We start from the raw sequence: 25,686 nt of genomic DNA on the forward strand, positions 1-25,686 counted from the left end.
GGCAAGGAACGGCTAAGGTCGATCCCTAGTATGTTCATGACTAGTGGTTCAGCTTCACATGACGATGGAAGCACTCCTCCCACTAAAAAAATCAAAAGAGTTAAGCTGGCAAAAGCACAGCGAAGAACTGTGCTTTCTAAGAAGATATCACAAATCCCCAAAGAGAGTCCAAGTGTGGTGGTGGTTGCGATGCCTGACCTTCCCAGCACTGGACGGGAAGAGGTGGCTCTTTCCACCATTTGCACGCCCCCTGCAAGTGCTGAAAGGAGCACCCACAGTCCACTTGCTGATATGCAAATTGAAGATGTCACTGTTGAAGTACAACAGGATGAGGATACTGGTGTAGCTGGCGCTGAGGAGGAAGTTGGCGAGGAGGATTCTGATGGTGATGTGGTTTGTTTAAATCAGGCTCCGGGGGAGACAGTTGTTGTCCGTGGGATGAAAAAGCCCATCACGGTCATGCCTGGGCAGAAGACCAAACATTCCACCTCTTTGGTCTGGCAATATTTCTATCCAAATCCGGACAACAACTGTCTTGCCATATGTACCATATGTAAAGGTGAAATAAGTAGGGGTAGGGACGTCAACCACCTAGGAACATCCTCCCTTATACGGCACCTGCAGCGCGTTCATAAAAAGTTACTGTCAAGTTCAGAAACTTTGGCTCAGACCGTAAGCAGTCCAGGGACACCTAAATCCCGTTGTCCTGTTGTATCCAAGCGCCTGCAAACCACACCGTCAACTCCCTCCTCGTCAATTTCCTCCTTAGTCAGGATCGGAAGTAGTCCTGCAGGCCATATCACTGGCATGACTGACTCTCCTATCCGGGATTCCTCCGGAGGATCCTGCATTGCTACGCCTACTGCTGCCGCTGCTGCTGTTGCTGCTGCTGCTGGGAGTCGTTCATCATCCCAGAGAGGAAGTAGGAACACCACTACTTTTACTAAACAATTGACCCTCCAACAGTCCTTAGCGAGGAGGATGAAGTACGACAGCAGTCATCCTGAAGCAAAACGTATAACTGAGGCCTTGACTGCTATGTTGGTGTTAGACGTGCGTCCGGTATCCGCCATTAGTGCAGTGGGATTTAGACAATTGATGGAGGTAGTGTGTCCCCGGTTCCAAATCCCGTCTAGATTCCACTTCACTAGGCAGGCGATACCGAGACTGTACAGAAACGTCAGAAAAAGTGTCCTCAGTGTCCTGAAAAATGCCGTTGTACACAATGTCCACTTAACCACGGACATGTGGACAAGTGGAACAGGGCAGACTAAGGACTATATGACTGTGACAGCCCACTGGGTAGATGTATCACCTTACGCAGCAACAGCAGCAGCGTCACCAGTAGCAGCATCTCAGAAACGCCAGCTCGTTACAAGGCAGGCTACGCTGTGTATCACCGGTTTCAGTAAGAGGCACACCGCCGACAACCTCTTAGAGAAACTGAGGGAAATCATCGCCCAGTGGCTTACCCCACTTAGACTCTCCTGGGGATTTGTGATATCTGACAACGCCACCAATATTGTGCGGGCATTACATCTGGGCAAATTCCAGCACGTCCCATGTTTTGCTCACACAATAAACTTGGTGGTGCAGAATTTTCTGAAAAGCGACAGGGGCGTGCAGGAGACGCTTTGGGTGGCCCGAAAAATTTCTGGCCACTTTCGCCATTCAGCGACTGCATGCCGAAGACTGGAGCCCCAGCAAACACTCTTGAACCTGCCCCGCCATCACCTGAAGCAAGAGGTTGTGACGCGGTGGAACTCAACCCTCTATATGCTTCAGAGGATGGAGGAGCAGCAAAAGGCCATACAAGCCTATACATCCACCTATGACATAGGCAAAGGAGGGGGTATGCACCTGACTCAAGCGCAGTGGAGAATGATTTCCGTGTTGTGCAAGGTTCTTCAGCCCTTCGAACTTGCCACACGTGAAGTCAGTTCAGACACTGCCAGCTTGAGTCAGGTCATTCCCCTCATCAGGCTTTTGCAGAAGCAGCTGGAGAAAGTGAAGGAGGAGCTAAGACGGAGCGATTCCGCTCGGCATGTGGGACTTGTGGATGAAGCCCTTCATTCGCTTTGCCAGGATTCCAGGGTGGTCAATCTGTTGAAATCAGACCACTACATTTTGGCCACCGTGCTCGATCCTAGGTTTAAAGCCTATGTGGTGTCTCTCTTTCCGGCCGACACAAGCCTGCAGAGGTGCAAAGACCTGCTGGTGAACACACTGTCAGCTGAAGCGGAACGTGACACGTCAACGGCTCCTTCTTCATTTTCTCCCGCAACTGGGGCTGCCAGGAAAAAACTTAGGTATCCTAAGCAACCCGCTGGCGGTGATGCAGGGCAGGCAGGACCAAGTTTGGACATCTGGTCCGGACTGAAGGACCTGGCAACAATTTCTGACATGTCTACTGTCACTGCATATGATACTGTCACCATTGACAGAATGGTGGAGGATTACATCGGTGACAGCATCCAAGTAGGCATGTCAGACAGTCCATACCTGTACTGGCAGGAAAAAGAGGCAATTTGGAGGCCCCTGTACAAACTGGCTCTATTTTACCTGAGTTGCCCCCCCTCCAGTGTGTACTCCGAAAGAGTGTTTAGTGCAGCCGGGAACCTTGTCAGCGAAAGGCGTAGGAGGTTGCTTCCACAGAATGTGGAGAAGATGATGTTCATCAAAATGAATTATCAGCTCTTCCAGGGAGACCAGCCTCCAGAAGGTACAGAGGGACCTGTGGTGGTGGATTCAAGTGGGGACGAGTTAATACTTTGTGAGGATGAGGATGTACACACTGAAGAGGGTGAGGAATCGGTGGATGAGGAGGATGAGGATGACATCTTGCCTCCGTAGAGCCAGTTTGTGCAGGGACACATTAATTGCCAGCTTGTTTTGTGGGGGCCCAAACGAACCAATCATTTCAGCCACAGTTGTGTGGCAGACCCTGGCGCTGAAATGATTGATTTGTTAAAGTGTGCATGTCCTGTTTATACAACATAAGGGTGGGTGGGAGGGCCCAAGGACAATTCCATCTTGCACCTCTTTTTTTCTTTGCATTATGTACAGTTTGGGGCCTAGTTTTTCTAACTGCCATCCTGCCTGCCACTGCAGTGTCACTCCTAGATGGGTCACGTGTTTGTGCCGCCCACTCGTGTCGCTTAGCATAGTCATCCAGCTACCTCGGTGCAACCTTTTGGACATAAAAACACTATTGTGAGGTGTGAGGTGTTCAGAATAGACTGGAAATGAGTGGAAATTAAGGTTATTGAGGTTAATAATAGCATAGGAGCAGAAAAACCTACAAATTCTGTGATTTTAGCTGTTTTTATGCTTTTTTTCAAAAAAATACAGATCCAAAACACAAAACCCAGAACCCAAAACACGGAAGGGTGGTTTTGGCAAAACCAATCCAGATCCAAAACACGAAGAAAGATCCAGATCCAAAACCAAAACACAAAACACGAAAAGTGGCCGATGCACACCCCTAATATATATATGTATATATATATATATATAATGTGTGTGTGTGTGTATGTGTATATATATATATATATATATATATGTATATAAACATACATACAGATATGTACACATGCATCTTACATCCGTGCGCTACAAGTCTCATTAAACATAACACGTTAGCGCCGTGCAACTCGGTAGCGCAGAGCATATTTTACTGTCACTTTTTACCTTTAAATGCATCTTATTCGCTAAGTGCTGCAAGTTGGACACACAAGCAGTTTCTGCTGATTAAAATGATATGCAGCATGCCTATATTCTCCGTGCGACTGCGGGTGTATCTGCATGCGAACTACTACGTTACAGTCTCAGCCCCAACAGCAGACGTCCTTATAGTTTTCCATGATCCTGCCTGCGTGGGCTGTTTCCATCTTCTTGCGATCCCTCTCTAGTGGGCTGTAGAAGGTCCCGCTGCTCATGGCAGCTTTTATAATATGTGCATCTGGAAAGCCGTGCATGTGCAGTAGCCGCAAGGGGGGCTGTAGGTGTAAGTAAAGTGATCGCATATGCATTCACTTTACTTCTTCCTGGTCGCCGGGATGGGCTCTTATCAAAGACTGTGTCCCGGCAATTTATAAATTAAGCAAATACATAATAAATGTAAATGAATAAGGAATCTTTATTTCCGCAATATGCGGCTATAAGGATTCTTAATATTCAGGGGCAGACCTCAATTTCGATGAAATATTCCCCATAGAGAGGGAGGTTTTAGGAAATAAGTAAAATTAAGTTGTATAGGTACAAACTAGATTCAAAGTAGCCTACTATGTTTATTTAAAAAAAAAATCTTGTGTAAATATTGCTTCAACCCATAACACCTGTTGACACATACTGTATATGGTTTGGGGGTCTATTTACTAAGCAGTGTTAGGAGACAGAGTGAAAAGTGATAAGCCGGGCCGGCGCCACCATTAGGCAGCTTTAGGCTTCTGCTTAAGGGCGCCAGGCACTGGAGGGCACCCTCAGTCAATTGAACTTGAAAAAAATTAAAGATGTCTTTATTGCGCTTTATTGATGCTAGACCCGCTGCCGCCCCCAGTCATCTCAACACATGTCTCACATGCTGTGTCTGCGCACAGGCTGTCAGCAGCGTAGATAGCACTGCCACGCTGCACTCAAAGCCAATTTAAGGGGAGGGGGGGGGCGACAACCCCCGCCCCCCTCTCCCCAGTAGGAGCTGCTACATCTGACCTAAGGGAGCTGCGGTAGTACTGCTGCCGGAGTACATCCTGCTTGTCTCAAGCCTCTGCAGTAAAGCAGCTGCTGCTGACGGCGGAGGCTGGAGACTATCAGAATCAGTCCCTGGCCAGAGGTCGGCACCTGTCTGTTTGATTGGTCCTCTCCCTGCGCCGTTGATGAGTTCACAGCGGCAGCGCTGCGCTACAGTACTCCTGTTTATGACTGGGGATGAGACGTCAGGAAGAGGAGCTGGACTGAGCCTGGAGCTGCCGGGAGTGGACTGATCTGGAGGCTGCACATCCAAGTCAGGAGAGGGTCACTCAGCAGGTAAGACGACAAAGCTTGGGGGGGGGGGGGGGGGGAATAAACATTATTTCATAAGGGGTGAGGGGGATAATCGTTAAATATATAAGGACTGGGTTGGTGGAGGATAATCATAAAATATATATGGGCTGGGGGTGAGGGGGGATGATAATTAAATATATATAAGGGCTGGGGGTGAGAAGGGATAATCATTAATATATACAAGGTGAGGGAATCACTAAATATATAAGTGGTGAGAGGAGAGATAATTAAGGGGGAGTGTAAATAATGTAAATATAATATAAAAGGGGTGGGAGTGATGAGTTGTTGGGAAGAGAAAAAAAAATTATATAGGAAAGAGTGGGGGACATTTACTACACAAAATAGAATGGATGATGTAGCTAGAGTATATATAAATGGAGAGGGAGTGCTGGGACTGTCTATTGCCCAGAATACTCCAATGTCCGGCTGCTTCTCTACTCACGCTGCACCTCACAGCAGCAGTGCAAGTAGGACCTGCGCTGCTGCTGACTCTTGAAGGTCGTGGTGGGGAATAACATACAGTGGGCACAGCCGGGGAGCAGTGCTGTCAAGAGTGGGAGTGCCCCCTTGTCTTATGTGCCATGGGCCCCCCCATCCTGGCTGTACTGCTTACAAGTGTGGTCACCCGCCTCCTGACCTGCACTCTCCTTCCCAGCCTTAACTCCTCCTCTTCCTTTGCAGAGGACGTGGAGCAGGCTGCCGGACAGAAGAGTATTATAAAACAGAAACTAACATCTACCTTGTCTGAGTGACAGGCAGCCAGTGGTAAGTCTGCTCAGCAAGCTTTAGGCTGTCTGTGTAGTGTAATTAATATTTTTATACAGTCGCACAGCAACATGACCACTATATAGTATTTACCACCAGCAAAGAGGTCTGCTGGTGTATGCTGCAGCAGTATGCAGACCATTAAAAAAATTAATTATGCAACCTTTAAAATTAATTAATATCAGTCTGTAGATGGCAGCTTTACTGAGGTACTGTAGAGCAGGGGGCGCTAGGCTGAAGCTATGCCTAGGGCGCCGAGAAACCTTGCACTGGCCCTGGTGATAAGGTACCAGCCAATCAGCTCCCAACTGTCATTTTTCAAACACAGTGACCTGTGAGATGGCAGTTGGGAGCTGATTGGCTGGCACCTTATCACTTTTCACTCTGTCTCCTAACACTGCTTAGTAAATAGACCCCTCAGTCTGTTGCTCCTTTTATTATTCCTCACCACACACACACTGGAATGCTCCATGTTTCATGTCACTGTAAAGAAGTTTGATTTACAAACATGTTATTAGTTCAACTTTAATGAGATAGGAGAAGCATCAGTGAGTAGTTAATTTCAGTCCCTTTCTGGAAACACCAACATTTTCTAGACATTTATGTCCCTACATGCCCGTTACTTTTATCCCTGTCAGGCATCTGTCTAGTTGCTCTTCCCTTCTTCATGGCATCTGCCCAACATCTGTGGAGATTATCTTCCGCAGCCCTGGGCAAATAGCGCTCAGGCAGTGTTTAATGTGGCAGTCGATCTGCTGTCTGTAAAAGCAGATAAAATATTTACCACAAATGTATTTCTTGCTCTGTACTCACTTCTGAAATCCTGTTTACACCTCAAGGGTACAGGGGTTGACCATAAAAAATGAGAGTGGTTTTATTTGTAGATGTGTGCCTTGGGAACACAGCCACTTGACAACTTTAAAGGAGAACTTCACACAAAAAGGTATTGTTACTCAATTGACGATAAGGTGATTTGCAGATCAGTGTTTCTAACTTTTTTGCTATCATTTGCTAGAGAGCTAAGCATATAATTAAGTTGGGACTAATGGTGCATACACATGGTACGATCTGCACAACCAACGATATTGCTGAACAATTTCCCTTGCACATTCTGTAGTGCAGGACAAACGATATTGGGTGTACACACTGATAGATATCTGTGATAGATAGCTTTCAGTGAAGTCATCCTGCCACATCTCTGAACATGTAAATCGTGATGAAATTGTCCAAGTTGGCCTGCATGTACAGTCGACCATAGATATCGTTATCGTCCATGCGGGACCCCGCATCATTATTTGTTCGTTGGTCGTACACTGCATAAATATTAACGATATGAACGATTTATTGTTGAACGATATTGTTCATAAATATCATACCATGTGTACGCACCATTAGCTGTGTCTATGTATGTATGTGTGTATGTATATGTATATATATATATATATATATATATATATGCATGCTGAAGTTTTGAGCCAACATAATAAGCGAGAAAGTGTGACTGTCTGTCCTTTATGCATGGCCAGAATTTTGGGCTTAGCTCCATCAAATTTGGTAAGGTGGTGTAGTTTGGCCAGTATTAGGTTTTAGCCAAGGTTTGAACACCGTCAAGGCCACACACTGTCACACGATCCTTAAAAATTGTGACACTGTTAAATTATACAGGTTCTGGGACTGGCTCAAGTGGAAATTGGCAGTCTGCCAAATACCTGTGTTACCGCTACAAAAGTATCCTTTTAACCTCACAGTCTCTTTAGCAGTGTCAAACTTTGACTCATGCAAGGTCATATTAAATCCAAAGTTAGCCCTTTTTAAAGTTACCATATATATTAGTCAGCCCTCTGTGTTTGCATGTAAGGGCGTAACTAGAACTTGGGGGCCACATAGCAAGATCTTAAAATGGCCCCCCAGAGGTGAAAAAGAAAACATACATTTGCCCCCACATAGAGCCCATTCATATTATACCACACAGACCCCATTCAGGTTATACCACAAAGTAGTAATCTTTATACACATTATGCCACGCAGTAGTAGTGCCCCTTATACATTATGCCACACAGTAATGCCCCTTACACTACACAGCAATACCCCCTACAAATTATGCTCTTTACAGATTATGCCACATAATAGTACCCCATATAACACATTATTCTACACAATAGTAGTGCCCCTTACACATTATGCCACACAGTAATGCCCCTTATACATTATGCCCCCCACCAGCAATTCACCTCTCCATCTCCCTCTAGCAGCATCTAGCCTCCCCCTGTGTGCCATCAGCAGCCAGCAGGTGTGGATTTGGGGCCGGGCTGGCAACTAATTACAGCTGGCGCAGTGGCAGACATGGACAGACAGCGCCGGCAGTTTGAATCTGGCACTGGTCGCAAGCCAATCATAGTTCGTAGACTGGCAGCCAATCAGGGGCCGTCACTGCTGATTGCTGATCAGAACTCGCGGACCAGCAGTCAAACAATGGGGTCCTTTTCAGGATCAATAGAATGGGGTTATAGGTGAGGACAGTGTACACAAATAAAGGCTGCAGGTATTCTTTAGGGTCTAGTCTTCAACCTGGACAACGCCGGGTATCCCAGCTAGTGTGTAAATATGACCACTTACTGAAGTAGCGTTAAATGCCAGTGAGTCTGCATGCATCACAATTGCATTTGGCATGCAGTGATTGATGAGCACTTTCACTTGTGGTCATTGTACTAATGCAGTGGTTCCCAAACGCGGTTCTCAAGCCACCCTGACAGTCCAGGTTTTAATGATATCCATTTTTAAGCACAGGCAACTTAATTAGTACCTCAGTCAGCTTAAATATACAATCTGTGCACAAACATGGATATACTTAAAACCTGGACTGTTAAAGTACCTTGAAGACCTTGGGGAGAATTTAGGAAGCAGCGGCTTCTGTAAGCCACTGCTTCCCGGTGGGTTGCAAGTGAGTATTTAATGGCACCTGCAGTCAGTGTTAAGCACGCCAGACTTTACAGTGACTGCGGGTGCCATTTTAAATATAGACTCACAACCTGCCGGGCAGCAGTGCCTGAAAGAAGCCGCTGCTTCCTAAATTCTCCCTCGAGTTTGGGAAATCCTGGGCTATACTGTACATGCTACTACTACTGTATGTTACATTTTAATATGCTATATTCTACTATTTTTGTACTACTTTTTTGTTTCAGAAAATATAATGTACTTTATATTATTAATCTGGTAATGTTTGCAGATCGGAGCCATGTCACTCATGTAGGAAGTAAAAGTTCAATCCAGATAGAAAACACAACTAAGAGAACCTGAAATACAGTTTATACCTTTGTGACTTCTAAAATAGTTTACTAATATGTATCTATATGTAGAAATAGAGGTTAAGGGACCTATTTATTAAGCTTTTTTCCTCAGTTTCTGAATAATTTAATGTTTTCCCACAATGTACTAATTGCCAAACTGCAGGAGATTTCACAGAAACCTCCTACAAAAGGCCAATTAGTGCTGTAGACAGCAGTCCCCATTATCATGGGTGTATGGTCTGACTCCTATGTACCAAACTCCAAAAAGCCCCATAGGCATTTTTAACACAGCGCCGATTTGCAGCTGTTCTGTGCAATGGACAGTCCCATATTGAGTGCTCTGTTTTGCCATCCTGAGTGGGATTGCATTGCCCTGATCAGCCAGGCAGTTGATAGGTATGTGCATAGCAGAGCAGGACTTAATGGGTGCCATTTGCACCTTTCACTTGATGCACACAGCAGTGACAGGTTTATAGAGGAAGACTGGAGGAGTATAAGCATTTTTTAGTACTAGGCACACATCCTTCTGTTACGCAGGCCCAGCCCCTCTACTTCGTGACCATGACCCCTGTTCCAATGAGCATTCCTGTATTGTAGGGAGATATATAGCAGATTTGTTGATCGCTCGCATTAATCGAGGTCTGAATTGCATCTCACAGGAGATGGAACATTTCAATAGATTTATTTTGCACACAGAGCACATAAAAAAAAAATCTTTTTTTGATTGCAGAACAGGAACAATTGTCAGCCTACACCCGGTACCTTTAAGAGATTTACATCAGTATAAAGTTCACAGCTCTGCCCTCATCTCCCAAAAAATGTTCTTTAAGCACAAAGCAAATTAGGACGCTTGCATTTCTCCTCTCTAATTGTGTGAGAGCAGGCTGTAATTTTGCATTTCTAATGAATTTGAAGACACACAAACCATCTGGAAAGCTGAAATCATACATCCGTATCTTTCCTATTTCTAATTAATATTTACTGGGTTTGTTAAAAAAATCCAGCTGTCTCCATATGGTTTCCAGCTAGGGAACAAAACTCTGGTCGTTATGCCAATAAAATACTAAACTAATTTAGACTGCTCTAGTTTGCGAAGATTGCAAAGTTTGGGATCTTCAAAGGGGCCCAATGCCATGGCAGCCAATAAGAATTGGATGTAGGTGATCAACTCAGACTCTGCATTGGGGCCTAGGGCCACAGTGCTTTGCCACTGCCTAATTCTGTTGATCTGTTGTTTGGCTCCTAGTAGCGCTGCTGTAAAATTCAGGACTGAGCCATGACCGATGTTTGAACGTTTGGTGCTAATTATACAGTGTATGTTGATATTTATTATGTACACAGTATTAATGTGCAAGTATATGAGAGATATATTAGTAACCTGTGACAATAGGATTGTACGATGGGGGAGAGGAGCAGTGATTTGAAAATCCATAGATAATAAATTAACAAATTATTGTCGCACTAAACTCCGTCAGTACGTCCTCTAATTAGGTTACCACTGATGGGTTATTATTCTTCATGGCAATGGCCGACAAATTATTCACATTTATATTAATTTTTTCTAAGCTCATACTGTAGAATATATTACTGTAAGATAAAATCCTAATATTTGTGTCCATAAAAATGAATTTGCCGGCTAGACAACTTGATTTGTGGATGATTTTGTCGCAATGTGTCTTTTTTTTTTTTTGCAATCAAACTAACCATGCATACACTTATCTTATTGTCCAGATCAATAGTTTTTTACATTGGGCTTGATTCAGAGAAGTTTGCTATGCTGATGTTTTTGCAGAAAGCGTTCATTGGTAAATTGCACATGCGTCTAAGTAGCAATGTGCATGCATCAAAGTACTTTACTGTATTCGCATGCTATAACTTTTCACAGTGTGATCGGGAGGTAACAGGGAGTGTCGGCAAAAATGCAGACGTGTTGCAAATGTTTTCAGAAGGTGTCGCTGCCTGTGTCTGCGATCCTGTATGAAATAAACACGGCTATGGTGTTTCACTTCCCGTGGCCATTCTGTGGGACCAGGGGCGTAGTAATACCAATGGTGAGAATAGGGCTCGGGGAATGGCAGTATAAGTTGGTGCAGAGAGAGGGCTGGGCCCTGTTGCAGCCTCATTCTCTGCACCTACTGTAGCTATGCACTTGCCTGTGAGTGGCAGCTGGTCTACCAAAGATTGGAAGAGTGTGTACAGTGACGCAATCCTTTCAGCAGATTGTTTGAGCAGATGTAGATCTAAGATCTGCTGCAAAATGGGACAGATGAGTAGGCATATATTGGGTGTTGAATCTGTGTCCAGGTCTCCAGTAGAATTGTGTTAACAGTCTGGTCTGGAGTTGGATCCCCGGATGATTGGACAAGTGTGTACACACCTTAAGTCATGCAGCATTATATCAAATTAATAATTCGCTTTATCCATTGTTTCTAAAATAGAAACTGCAGATAAATTGGAGGGAGGTGTCTGAAGATGTAAGAGTCTAAAGCTGGCCACACATCTAAAAAATATCTGTCCAACCAGCCAACTAGTTGATTGGTTGGAATGAAAATCTGGAAAGGAATGAAAGTAAATGACAATCAGCAATTTGCTCCCAAATACTGGAAAATGGACCAAAATTGTTGTTTGAACAAATTGTTTAGATCAAACATTTAACAAACTTGTCTGACGACCATTTTCATCGGTTTTCTGGCATTTAGGAGCAAATTGCTGATCATCATTTACTCCCATATGTTACCAGACTTTCATTCCAACCAATCAACTAGTTGGCTGGTTGGATGCAAGTTGGTCTAGTGTGTGGCCAGCTTAAGGCCAAAATTTGTTACATAGTCCTTACCTGAAGAATTTAAACAGATTCTTTTTCTAAGGATATTCCTGTTCCGTACCTTATTGGAAGATGTAATCCAAAGTCCATATCAGTATTCATTATCCAAAATCGCTTAAATAAGCAGGAACTACTCTGAGTATCAATGTAGGACAAAATTTCACCACAAAATGGCTGCAAGTAGCTGGGTATCCTTTATATAGGACTGTGACCTGCATTGGGACATCACAATGCATGCAGGCAGCAGCTAGAGATGGCTGTAGCTTAGATCATCTGTGGGCTCAGATGCCCTGCAGCAGCACTCTGGTGAGAAGAGAAAAGCCAGGGTTTACGAGATGGCAGTATAACTTCAGTGCAGGGAGAGGCCAGGCCCCAGAGGTAGCCTGTGCCCCGTATCAGCTGCACTCCCTGCATCTACTGTAGCTACGAACCCTTGTGTGGGACCTTATACCCCAAAAAGGGTTCTTCCTCTTTTTTTTTTTGCATTCTATGCACTGAAAACCACCACTAATATTTATTTGTACTGTTGTCAACCCAGGGGGAGCAATGGCAAACATAGAATTTATCTATGGCTACCTTAGCCAAGTATCTTCTTAACTTCATATACTGGTTTTAATATCTATTTATCTGTCTACATTGTACAATCCTGTGCAGGATATCAATAGTTACAATCAGGGGCATATAGAACCCAGGTGAAGGGGGCCTAATCGCGGGAGGCATGGCCACGACTCCTTGAGCTAAAGAAAGGAAAAAAAAAACACTTTCTACTTCAGGGTCCATAGGGTATCCACAGGATACCTTGGGGTATAGGTGTGACGTCAGTCGCCGGGCACCATAGAGTTAAGCTTTTCAGCCTCCCAGGATGCACTAGGGTCCCCCTCCTATACCCCACCCCCGAGCCAAGGCACCTCAGTTTAGTTTGGTGCCCGGCCGGAGTCGGGTGCACCTGTCGGAGTGGGGGCTAGAAGAGCCCCTGAAGCTTTCTCCTATGCAGCTGTGGCTGCACATCTGGATGTACAGCATGGACAGTCAGTCCTGACGTCCATGCTGTCTTCCCTACACCCCCGCCGGTACCAGAACGCCGGTACCGATCCGGGGATGCTGGTGAGTATCTGGGGTCACAGCTAGCGGTGACCCCAGATGTTCCGGACCATGGCCGGATTTAAGGGGGACAAAGGTAAGCAGCGGGGTCCCGCGGTGGGTCCCCGCTGATCACATGGTCCTGAGTCCCCAGGCAGGGGGCTCCCTGGGGACTGGCTGCAGCGTGGAGCCAGGCGACCAACCTGCGCTTCCACTACCCCCTGGGACAGCGGACCGCAGCAGAGCGGTAGCGCTGCGGCGTCCCAGGGGTTAAATGCATGCCAGGGGAGCGCGCCTTCCCTGTCTCACAGCCGGCGCCTCCCCCGCTGCACACAGCCCTCTCTGCATGCTGCCGACTGGTCCTGTGGCAGCGCTCCTCCCCCAGGCCAGCCTCCTCTCTCCTCGGCGGCCATCTTCTTCTGGACGCATGGTGAACGCTGCTGGAAGCGCTGGACGGAAGCATCGTGGTCTGGGTCCCCCCGCATACCTCTCCTCCGCTGTGGTCAGGTCTGTGTATGCAGCGCTGTGTCCTACCAGGCCCTGTGTCTGCGTAGTTGAGTGATCAGCGCTGTTAGTGCAGGAATTGATTTTCTTTGCATTGTATGTGACTGTGCTAGCGCTGCTGCCTGTAACTTTTCTTCTAAACTGTCAGCTTTATTCTGTCCCTGTTCTTTCTGCTGAGCCCTTGCGGTGCGGTGCTGCAGGGTGGTCTCTCGCCTTTTAACTATTTAATTGGTGAGAGGGGTCACATACCTGGTGCCATCATGTCTGAATGTGATTTTCCTCTCTGGCTACAGTGTACTACGTGTAAAGTACCGTTAGCGGAGGGGGAGGGTAGCGTGGAGGGCCTTTGCCGGCAGTGTTTGTCCATGGCGTGACCGCTTACGGTTACAGCACCGGTACAGGAGCCTTAGTGGGCCAGTTAGCTCCGCAGCCCGCGTTTACACCGATGGGTTTGTCCCAGCAGTCAGTGGTGTCGTCACCCATGCAGGGTTTCCCACGACAATTGGTGGTACCCCACAGTCTCCCTATTTCCCCGCTCTCGGTTTCTCAGGAGCCAGCGTGGGTTAACTCCCTGACGAGTTCTGTACAGCACTTGTCGGATGTGTTGCAAGGGGAGTCTGTGATGCGGCCGCATAAACGGCCGGTGGCGTCTCTGTCGGCTCCTTATGAGGATGACGAGGGGACGTCTGATGATGGGGAGATTCTGGATCCTTACGATCAGGAACCTCTCCATACTAAGGACGCTGACGCTAGGTCCAAGGTGTATATTCCTGGACTTATTCGGGCAGTCCGCACAGCCTTGGTGATTGAGGACGAAGTTTCCCCAGCGGCTAGATCTAAGTATGCCTTTTTCAAAGATGTGAAGGGCGATGCCACAGTCTTTCCTCTTTCGGGTCAGTTAGTGGACCATTTAGAGGAGGCGTGGAAACAGCCTGGCAAAAGATACCAGCCGCAGAGACGCCTGGCGGCGGCTTATCCGTTCGCGGATAATTATTTTGCAAAGTGGGAATCCCCTCCACAGGTGGATTCTCACGTGACCCGTCTTGTCCGTAGTGCCACATTGCCGATGCCATCCATGTCCTCCCTTAAGGATGCTACGGACCGCAAGGTGGAGATCTGCCTGAAGTCCGCTTATTCCCTTGCGGGGGGGGCAGCACGGCCGGCTATGGCCATTTGCTGGGTTGCCAGAGCGAAGGAGCGCTGGGCAGATTCATTAGAGGCTTCTTTTGATTCCGACTGTCCGGCCGAACAGGCGGAGTTGATTGGCAATCTCCGTGATTCGGCCACTTATATCAACGAGGCGGCCCTAGACATTAGTACACTGGTGTCTAGAATTTCTTCAGCAACGGTGGCTGCTCGTCGCACCTTGTGGCTGTGATCCTGGAAGGCGGACGCAGATTCCAAAAAGGGTCTGGAGGCGTTGCCGTTTACCGGAGAAGTTCTCTTCGGTCCGGATCTGGATAAGATTGTGGCCACGCTGGCGGCAGCCAAATCGGCTTGTATCCCGTCGGCCGCTGCTCCTTCTGGTTCTGGACCATCGTCCTTTCGGTCATCTAGGGCCCAGGGCAGGCCCAAACCACAGTCGTTTCCTCGACAGGCTGGCCCTAAGAAATCGGCCAAGCCCCGGAAGCAGGCATGGAGTACCAGACGTCCGGCCCCCAAGCCAGATGACAAGCCTGCGGCCTGACGGTCCGGGCCTCCCTTTGGGGGATCCCAGGGTGGGAGGCCGCCTGCTGCAGTTCGCCCAGTGTTGGTCGGCCACTACGACAGACACTTGGGTTCTCGAGGTGGTCTCTCACGGGTACACCCTCTCCTTCCGGCACAGACCCCCGGTGCGATTCTTCACCACGGGTCTACCATCAGACCGGAACAAGGCTATGGAGCTGCGGAAGGTATTGCACACTATGCTCCAGGCTGCAGTTATAGTGCCTGTTCCATTCTCCCAGAGGGGCCAGGGTTTCTATTCAAATCTTTTTTTGGTACAGAAACCCAATGGGTCGCATCGTCCGATTCTCAATCTCAAAGCACTCAACAAGTCTTTGCGGGTTCCGAAGTTTCGGATGGAGACCCTACGGTCCATCATTCTGGCGCTGGAACCTGGGGACTACATGGTGTCATTGGACATACAGGACGCTTACCTGCATGTCCCTATTCTTTTGCGCCATCAACAGTTCCAGTTTCGGGCATTACCTTTTGGCCTGGCGACAGCACCACGGGTTTTCACCAAGGTGATGGCGGTCATGGCGGCTTCTCTGCGGCTGCAGGGAGTCCGCATGTTGCCGTACTTGGACGACCTGTTATTGGTGGCAGGATCTCCAGAGCTCCTGTTACGCCACTTGGACCTGACCATTGCACTGCTGCAACGGCACGGCTGGCTAATCAACTGCAGAAGTCCACTCTAATCCCGTCTCGGAGGATTCTGCATCTGGGAGCCTTATTGGACTCGGGACAGCAGAGGATCTTCGTGACGGAGGACAAGATCTCTGCTTTACAGTCAAGGGTGCGCAGTTGTCTGCACAGCCGCCGGGTGTCCCTACACTCGGCGATGAGGTTACTGGGCTACATGGTGTCGGTGTTCGACTTGGTGGAATTTGCCCAGTTTCACTCCAGACCTCTGCAGCACCTGATCCTGTCCAAGTGGAACGGGCTGCCTCTCTGAAGTCCCAGACGATTGTGCTCACCCCGGAGGTTCGCCTGTCCCTTGCTTGGTGGTTACAGACGACTCACCTCAACAAGGGACGTCCGTTCTGGGTTCCAAATTGGGTCCTGTTGACAACGGACGCCAGTCTTCGGAGCTGGGGAGCAGTTTCGGGTCCACACTTGTTCCAGGGCAGGTGGACGCCGACAGAAGTGGAGCTTCCAATAAATATCTTGGAACTCCGTGCGGTCTTCAATGCTCTCCAGCAGGCACATCGGTTTCTCCAGGGTCACCCGGTGCAGGTCCAGTCGGACAACGCTACCACCGTGGCCTACATAAACAGGCAAGGAGGAACCCGAAGTAGAGGTCTCTCGGATCCTGGTTTGGGCGGAGCGCAATCTTCCGGCCATATCAGTGGTCTTTATCCCGGGAGTGCTAAATTGGGAGGCGGACTTTCTAAGTCGCCAGGACGTTCATCCGGGGGAATGGTCCCTGCACCCGGACGTGTTTCAACTGCTGGTGGACAGGTGGGGTCTTCCAGAGATCGACCTCATGGCGTCCCGGCACAACAACAAGTTGCCGGTGTACGGGTCTCGCACAAGAGACGAAGGGGCGTCTCTGGTGGATGATCTGTCCGTCCGGTGGATGTTCCGGTTCGCATACCTGTTCCCTCCGGTCTCCCTTCTTCCACGGGTAATCCGGAAATTCAAACAGGAAGGAGGGACGCTCCTGTTGATAGCTCCCGCGTGGCCCAGACGGCACTGGTTCTCAGACCTTCAGGGTCTGTCCGTGGACAGTCCTCTGCGGTTGCCGCTACGACCGGACCTTCTGTCTCAGGGTCCTTGTCTTCACCCGGACCTGACTCGGCTGTCTTTGACGGCGTGGCTGTTGAGACGGCCATGCTGAGGTCCCGGGGGTTTTCCAGTTCTGTGGTGCGTACCATGTTGCGAGCTCGGAAACCGTCTTCCGCGAGGATATACCATCGCGTGTGGCATACGTTCTTCCAGTGATGTCGGCCGAGAGGTTATGCACCGCGGGAGTTTCGTCTGTCTCGGATTCTCGCCTTCCTGCAAGCGGGACTAGATCATGGGCTTCGCCTTGCGTCTTTGAAGGTACAGGTTTCGGCCCTATCTGTCTGGTTTCACCGTAGGATTGCTACAATCCCGGATGTGCGCACCTTTATGCAAGGTGTTCTCCGCATTCAGCCGCCCTTTGTTCCACCTGTGGCACCTTGGGATTTGGCTGTGGTCCTGAGGGCTCTCCAAGGACCGCCGTTTGAACCACTGAGCTCAGTGGATCTTAAGTGGCTAACAGCTAAGACTGTTTTCCTTCTGGCTATTGCTTCGGCCAGACGTGTTTCTGATTTAGGGGCTCTTTCTTGTAGACCCCTTTTCTTGGTTTTTCATGGGAACAGGGCAGTGCTCCGCACTCGGCCCGAGTTTCTTCCCAAAGTTGTTTCCCAGTTTCATGTTAACGAGGAAATCGTTGTTCCGGCCTTTAACTCACCGGGTCTTTCCGTGGGTGAGGCCTCTTTGGATGTTGTGCGGGCCTTAAGGACTTATGTTGACCGCACTTCTTCGTTTAGGAAGTCGGACGCTTTGTTTGTCCTCTATGGCTTCCGTAAAAAGGGTTGGCCTGCTTCAAAGCAAACTTTGGCAGCCTGGATCCGTATGGCTATTTCTGAAGCTTATCTTCCTGAAGGCCTGCCGGCTCCTCCTTCTGTGAAGGCTCATTCCACTAGGTCTGTTGGTCCTTCGTGGGCAGCTCGACGTGGTGCCTCTGCAGTCCAGATCTGCAAGGTCTTCTGTCCATACCTTCGTGAGGTATTACAGGTTTGACACCTTCGCCTCTCAGGATGCTTCCTTCGGGCGGCGGATTATCCTTTCTGCACAGGAGCGTCCCCACCCTTAAAGGATACTGCTTTGGGACATCCCCAAGGTATCCTGTGGATACCCTATGGACCCTGAAGTAGAAAATATAAGATATGGTAAGAACTTACCCTTGTTATCTCTATTTCTGTGAAGTCCATAGGGTTCCACAGGACTCCCGCCCTGTCGCACCTGTGCTGCAGATGGGCTTTGCTCTGGTCACCGGTTTTCCATCTCCCTCTGGTGAGAATGTGATTCTTGTATGTGTCCAGATCTTTTTTCTCTCTCTTCCTTCTCCTCCTCCGGCCTATGGCTTGATAACTAACTGAGGTGCCTTGGCTCGGGGGCGGTGTATAGGAGGGGGACCCTAGTGCATCCTGGGATGCTGAAAAGCTTAACTCTATGGTGCCCGGCGACTGACGTCACACCTATACCCCAAGGTATCCTGTGGAACCCTATGGACTTCGTCGAAATAGAGATAACAAGGGTAAGTTCTTACCATATCTCATATTTTTGCAGCACCACGTAGCGGTGCTGCACACTGGGGAGGGGGTGCTGTGAGCCATTCAGCCTGGCGCAAAGACAGAGGGGGGCGCGATCAGTGTGATCGCTCCCCCCCACAGGCATAGTAGACTGCTGCGGCTGCTACTTAGCAGCCGTGAGCAGTCTCCCACTGCAGCCCAGCACACGCTGTGTGCTGGACTGCTGTGTGGGTGGGAGGAGTGAGGGAGGGGGAGAGCGGCCGTCTAGCAAGCCCAGGCCCGGGTAAATAGTACCTGCTCCCCTCCCCTCTCTGCGCCAATGGTTACAATAGTGAACCTTAGACTAAAGCTGCCTTCACTGTGTATAGGTGTTTCATCTATTACATTATATTAACATAGTTTTCTCAAAATTTCACTATGAAATGTAATAGGTTATGTACAGAATTTTCTTAGGGAGTTTCGGTAAATGACACCCCGCCAGCCAGTTGAATTTACTGCACACTTGAATTTATTTACTAAATGCATTTAAAAACCACAAATAAATCAACCCATATAATATATTCTTCCTTCAATTTCCTCCCTTGAAACACTACATTAGTGCAGGTAAGTAAGCAACACATCATTTTTCAAGTTTTTGCGCTGACTTAAAAAAATCCTGATTTCCATACAAATGGCTGCTCTGTATGAATAATCCCATCCCATACCTGGTGACTGAGAATATTATCCTGCGCTCTAATACACAATAGCTCAGAAGATTGAAAATGTGAGATTTTCACGTTAAGCATCAGTTGGCATCACAGCTAAGCACCCACAGTGGAGCTAAATGGGTTATTATAATGCAAGCTTTTTTGATTTGGGGCTTGAAAATTTGATTTCAAATTGTACAGCTGACATGTGATAGAAACCAGTGTAACATGGCTATGTTTTCTCACAGACTTAAGTGCAACTTTAATATGCTCATTAATAATCCTTCCATTTAAGGAAGAGTTATTCATATTGTCCTGTTACATGATCATTTAAATGAATGTGGTTATAATCAAGAGCAAATGCAGAAATTCTAGAGGAGGGTCAGGGGCAAACGCAGGACTTTTATGGTGGGGGGGTTCCTTTCTCTCTCTCTCTCTCTCTCTCTCTCTCTCTCTCTCTCTCTCTATATATATATATATATATATATATATATAGATAGATAGAGATATATATATATATATATAGTGTCTTCGGCGGGAAGCGTGGCGCGGTATAAAGGGGGTGCATTGAGGGAATGATGTGGCAGTGGGGGCGGAGCAAGGGCATGACTGTACGATCGTGTAATTGTAGCCCCGCCCCTCTTCACAATGACAAAATTAAGGGCATTTAAAGCAGGCGGTGGGGCCCACAATGACTCGATTCAGCGCGAATCGTGTCACGGGGGGCCGGACAGGTGGTAGGCTGCCGGAAGGCTTGCCTGCCTTTCCGGGGGGCCGGGAGTGGCACATGATTTTCGGGAGGCTCCCGGAAGAATTGGGAGGGTAGGCAAGTATGATGCAATTCCAGTTGCAATCTCTCATGTATCACAATTGCTAAAATATGCTAATGACTTTTCATCCAGTGCATAGCACACTGAAAGCACACCTGCCAGCACCTTACTTGCCCCACTGAAAGCACACCTGCCACTCTCAAAACTGGAAACGCAGATCAGGCAGCCATCAACCTTCTAAGTCTAAGCTGCCGCAGACACAGCGGGTCTACAGACATGCAGAGGGCTCTCCTGTTGCGAGCACGAAAGCAGTTGCTGATTTATGCATGCCCAGAAAACAGTGCTAAAACGGTCCTGACATGCCTACATTTTTCTAACCGCCCCCCATTACCTCCCCAAAATGCTGACTACCTGTCACTCACTATGCAAATTAATTCTCTGTGCAAACATAATCGAAATACAATCGCTGAGCATGCACAATGGCTAGCAATCACTCAATCTGCGTAATCATCCACATCTGAATCAGGTCCTGGATGTGCAATCGGAGATATTCTTCATTGAGTACAGATTAAATGCATGAAAGCTCCTACTTTTATACCAATATGCAAATATTTTGTAGGACAATATTATTTAAATGAGGTAGACAAAGTTGCACTTAGAGTGTGGTCCCACCAATGTAGTTTAAAAGGGAGCAGGATAACTCAAACCCCTAATTGTACCTGTAAACGCTTCTTCATATTCATATTCCCGGGATTCTGCGGGGGTCAGAGGCGTATATTGTATAGATTATATTAAACTGCCATCCTGTCTGCCACTGCAGTGCCACTGTTTCCTAGATGTGCTATATTCTTTTTGAAACTGCCATGTATTTGTTCCACTGCTCTGTTGCTTAGTTTAGCCAATCAGCTCACTGCAGCCTTTGGCCAATATGGGTGAAAACTGGAAACAGTATTTTGAGTTGTGAGGTGGTCAAAATTGGCTGGAATCATTAGAAATGAATGTTATTGAGGTAATAAAACTGTAGGAACAAAAACAAGGCCAAATTACATGATTTTAGCTGTTTTTATCAATTTTTAAAGGTATCCATATCTAAACCCAAAACACTTGAGGGTGGTTTTTAGCAAAACCAAGACACGGGGGTTTGCGCGCATCTCTAGTGATAATATAGGCAAGAGTAGGTGACCACCACTCTGATACTGTATTACTTATATACTGTAAACCTAGATATAAAAAATGTGTATGGCGCTGGTCAGAATTAATTATATAAAAAAAAACTAGCTGGAATACCCGGCGTTGATTTTAAGAATGTTTGTTTACACATCATCCTCCAACCAACCTCTCCTTAGGCAGGCCTCACGAAAAGTGTGACAAACTTCCCCATTAACAGTCCTAAAGTCTTTGAAAGAAGTAGGACCTGTAACGGTGTAAAGCAAACTTTGGAGATAGAAGCATTCAAAATTTGTAGATGTAGATGTACAGTGTAAACATGGCCAAGAGCTTCTGTTGCTTTGATACCAGGATGACCATCTACAGCGACTCCCTGTTTTCTGCACATAAAAACTTTTCGAAAAGCATTCCATGTGTAATATTTTGGCAGCTCACAGTACAGCAGGGTCCTTGCAAAGTCATCATTTTGACAAAGTTGGAAGAAAGAAGTGAATGCTGTTGCATAATTTGGTATAGAATGCTGGCAAAGCCTGATAAAGCAGTAAGATCATGACAAAACATGACAACACAAAAAGCTTGCTCCGAGGCCTTACCCATATGCCGTGAGGCCCCACAATGAGCGTCCAGCAAAAATTGTGTTTTTTAATTTAAAAATTAACAGTAATTAATTTCCATTTAAATTTTTTAATTGCCTCCGCCGTGTTTTAATACGCTCGTATGTAAAATGTCATGATCTTCACTTGTAAACTGTAGATTTGTATAGAAAGGCAGAAGGACAAATTTTTGCTGTTATATAGTAGAGATGATCGAAAAGAAAAAATAGTAGATAAGCTAACTCCTTTTCTAATTCCGTACCTGACCTGTAGAGGGCGAATGCTATGCAGAAATTGTGGTTTTCAATTAATTAAAAAGTAACAGTAATTAATTTCGATTTAGTAGTTTAGATAGAAAAGAAAAAATAGTAGATAAGCTAAATCCTTTTGTAATTCCGTGCCTGACCTGTAGAGGGCGAATGCTATGCAAAAATTTTAGTTTTTCGTTAAAAATTAACAGTAATTATTTTCAATTTAAAATTTTTTAAGTTGCCTCCGCCGTGTTTTAATACGCTTGTTTGTAAAATTTCACGATCGTGGCTTGTAAACTGTGGATTTGTATATAAGGACAGAAGGACAAATTTTCGCTTTTATATAGTAGATAAAAGTCACATATCCTACCGTCTGAGGAAGCCGCCGAAAGGCTTAAGAGGCAGAGAAACATGTTGACTGGTGCCCACCTGTGGAGAGGCTTGAGGATATACAGGTTGATGTTGGATGGTAAGGTTCCCTTTTTCAGCTAGAAAAACTGCGATCAATAATATCACTGCCAGATAAAGATCTTCAAGACCGGGTAAAGCATGTGTTCTCTGAACTAGAAAGACTGTGTTTAAACACAGGGGACACAACCTGAGATTGAGTTTTGGGACATGGAGATGTTGTGCATGCATGCTACTTAAACTATCCCTGCAACCCACGTCTAATAGATCCACAGCCTAATTATTTCCAAACTGGAACCATTCATGCTATTTAAACTATCCCTGCAACCCACGCCTAATAAATCCACAGCCTGATTATTTCCGAACCGGAATCATTCATCTATGTACATTACTTATTGAGACTGCTTTGTGAGTTATTTTAAAGCAACCTACTTATCATACCTGCTTGAACTTTTTTTTCGAGGACACTGTTACAAATATTGAGACAGTGGTTGTATTTTTTTTCCATCAAGAAAGGATACTAAGTACATTATCTTACCAGACACTTTTATGATGGGTGGTTAATATACAGAGAATATTCTGTTATTATTAATAATGCACCAACTCACAGTACTTTGCTAAAATTGTTATTTAGCAGTTCTGGGGCCAGGGCTCAAAGTTAACACTTGCTGTGGCTATAGTATGCACATGTTAAATATTGTATCGATTAATTTCCAGGTTCCTAAACAAGATATATTCTACTTCTAATAAACCTTAATATAAAGTGTCATTTGTCCCTGTAGAACCTGCAATAAATGGAGAATTTTAAGTGTTAAAACTCATATGGGGGTCATTGCTCAAAATCATCCTCTATTCCACAGAGGCCGTGATCCAATAAACGTAAAGTATTTCTCTGCATGCCCTGGTGGCTGCGAGTAATAAATGTCTGCGCTTCTATCCCTGGAGATGAACCAACTGAATAAAACAAACAATGTCTCAACAAAGTATAAACGCTCACAGCAAAGAGACAAGTGCAAAGCCAAATCTCCACTTATGTGATAGCTATTGGGTGTTGAGGATGCTTGGAGGGATAAACTGTTCTCTCTTCTCATCTGGGTTTTTGGTAATACCTCAAATACTTCACAAGAGTGTCCCTATTGTCACAAAGGGGTCTATTCATTATGTTAATTATTATGATAATTAGTGCTTCATCTCACCGCGAGTGCCGGAAGAATTCATCATTGCTCCAGTGCGAGACAGCTGATCAAAAAATCAGCTGTCTCCCCGAATGCTTTCACTGCTTCTTTTGGAGTAGAGACACAAGTGCATGTGTGACTTACAGGTCATGCATGCACACAAGAGCCCCGACGTCTGGTGGAAGTCGCCGGACAGGGGCGAAGGGCAACCCGGACTGTGATATCTCCTGCTTTAGCTTCTTGATGAAAGGCCCGATAACTTAATTTTTACAATTATGTGATGATGAATAGACCCCATAGGGATGATAGCAGAGAAAAGACTTATTGAAAGTTATTTTTCAAGTTTCATAACTTCTAAATATATTAACATTGCTGGACGTGGGAAAGGGAGTTGTAAGTCTGAGAAAGATAGGTTATAGTTACATAGCACTTACACTACATGGGACAGAGTTCAGCAACCAATAGCTCAATAATTCATTCTGGATGTCTACATTTATGACATTCTGCTTGAAGAGATTTCTCCAAAGACTTTCTTTCTTTCTTTCTTTCTTTCTTTCTTTCTTTCTTTCTTTCTTTCTTTCTTTCTTTCTTTCTTTCTTTCTTTCTTTCTTTCTTTCTTTCTTTCTTTCTTTCTTTCTTTCTTTCTTTCTTTCTTTCTTTCTTTCTTACATTTTTCCTTGCTCAGTATTTGTAAGTCACAGTAGCTTCAAAGTTGAATTGCACGAATAACACCAATAGGCTAACAAAAACATAAATGCATTTATACCTTGAGATCAAAACAATCTAAATATTTATCCTGAAAAGTTGCTATCTGAGGTAGTAGCCCCACACATGCCAGGATAGTCACAGATGTCTCAGTAATTCCCCGATTAATATAACATGAGGTAATCAACACCATTATACTGTTTATACATCACTTAACTAACTATATATTTTATATCTACCTAAAATGTCCAACACACTATTAACAAGATGTTTCCTCCCAGATAATGTCGTACCTGACACAATTTAACTTCAATACTTTTCAAGGGTGTTGTTGTTTTAACCCAGAATGATCTTTTATATTTATGTTTTGTATTGTGTCATCTTTAACATTTATTTTTTTTTATACTCTTATTTTAATGGTCTACAAATTTCACAAAGCGAAAAAAGAAATCTTGTACCAATTGCCTATCTCCCCTTGTGGAGTTAAGGCTATCTCTTACATAGTGATGCCTATGTAATGAGATTTAACATATAAAGATCTCTCAAGTGTTATGCATTCCTGTGCTGTGTGGAGTTATTGGTTATTTAATATCCTGGGCTACTGTTCTTTAAAAGTGTTACTACAGTAGACAGTGTGCTGTTTTGCATTTTTAGCAATGTAAGAAATATACTCTAGGGTTTCTAAGTCAATTAAAAGAAGCCTATTGCCCACATATCATTTTAATATGGTTTATAAACTTTTTTCTTTTTTCTTTGGAAATAAAACATGTGTTGTTATTGTTTCTCTTATTATGAAGCTCCTTTGCTTTTGGTATTCTGGTGAGTCTTTTATATAACACCTAGAAGTAACTGCTGCTACTGCTATTCATTAAGTGGTTTAGAAGTCTATTATTGTGTTAATTATTGAGGTCCGGATGGACTCTAATGATTAACATTGTAACTCGCGGCGAGCGCTGGAGCAATTCATCATTACTTCGGCACGGAGACAGCTGATCCGAAAATCGTCTGTCTCCCCGAATGTTTTCACTGCTCCTTTAGAAGCAGTGACCGTTAGCACTAGAGTTCACGCTGGTGCACAAAGTCCAGTGTCCTGGGGGAAGGAGTCGGACAGTGGCGGAGGGATCCAAAAGGATCCCTTTTCGCAGCCCGGGTCATGTGCACAAGCAAAATGTTCCTACAGTCAAGCTCTGAAAATATTGTATTTTCGGAGCTTGATGAATTTAGGTCCCCATACTAGTGTATCAGGAGAGAAAGGTAAGCAGGAGATATCTGTGTGCGTTACCTTTAAGATGAATGGCCCGGATACTTAATGTCTCTAAAAGTAGGTGAAAATGTTCATTTTCACCTGCTTTTGTAGAAATTAGGTGATAATGAATAGACTCCTTATACCCCTGTCAGACAGAAAAACAATTTACTGGGTCAAACATTTCAACTTGGTAA

The 25,686-nt window shown here is 45.8% G+C and overlaps 1 protein-coding gene across 1 annotated transcript in view; it reads left to right on the forward strand.

The window, feature by feature from the left end:
- Positions 1-25,686, forward strand: part of NTSR1 (neurotensin receptor 1) — a 220,503-nt gene that overhangs the window by 26,925 nt on the left and 167,892 nt on the right. The gene's annotated exons all lie outside the window — the stretch shown is intronic.

Source organism: Taudactylus pleione, unplaced genomic scaffold, assembly GCF_031769625.1.
Source record: "Taudactylus pleione unplaced genomic scaffold, aTauple2 ptg000018l, whole genome shotgun sequence".
In the NCBI taxonomy this organism is placed as follows: Eukaryota; Metazoa; Chordata; class Amphibia; order Anura; family Myobatrachidae; genus Taudactylus; species Taudactylus pleione.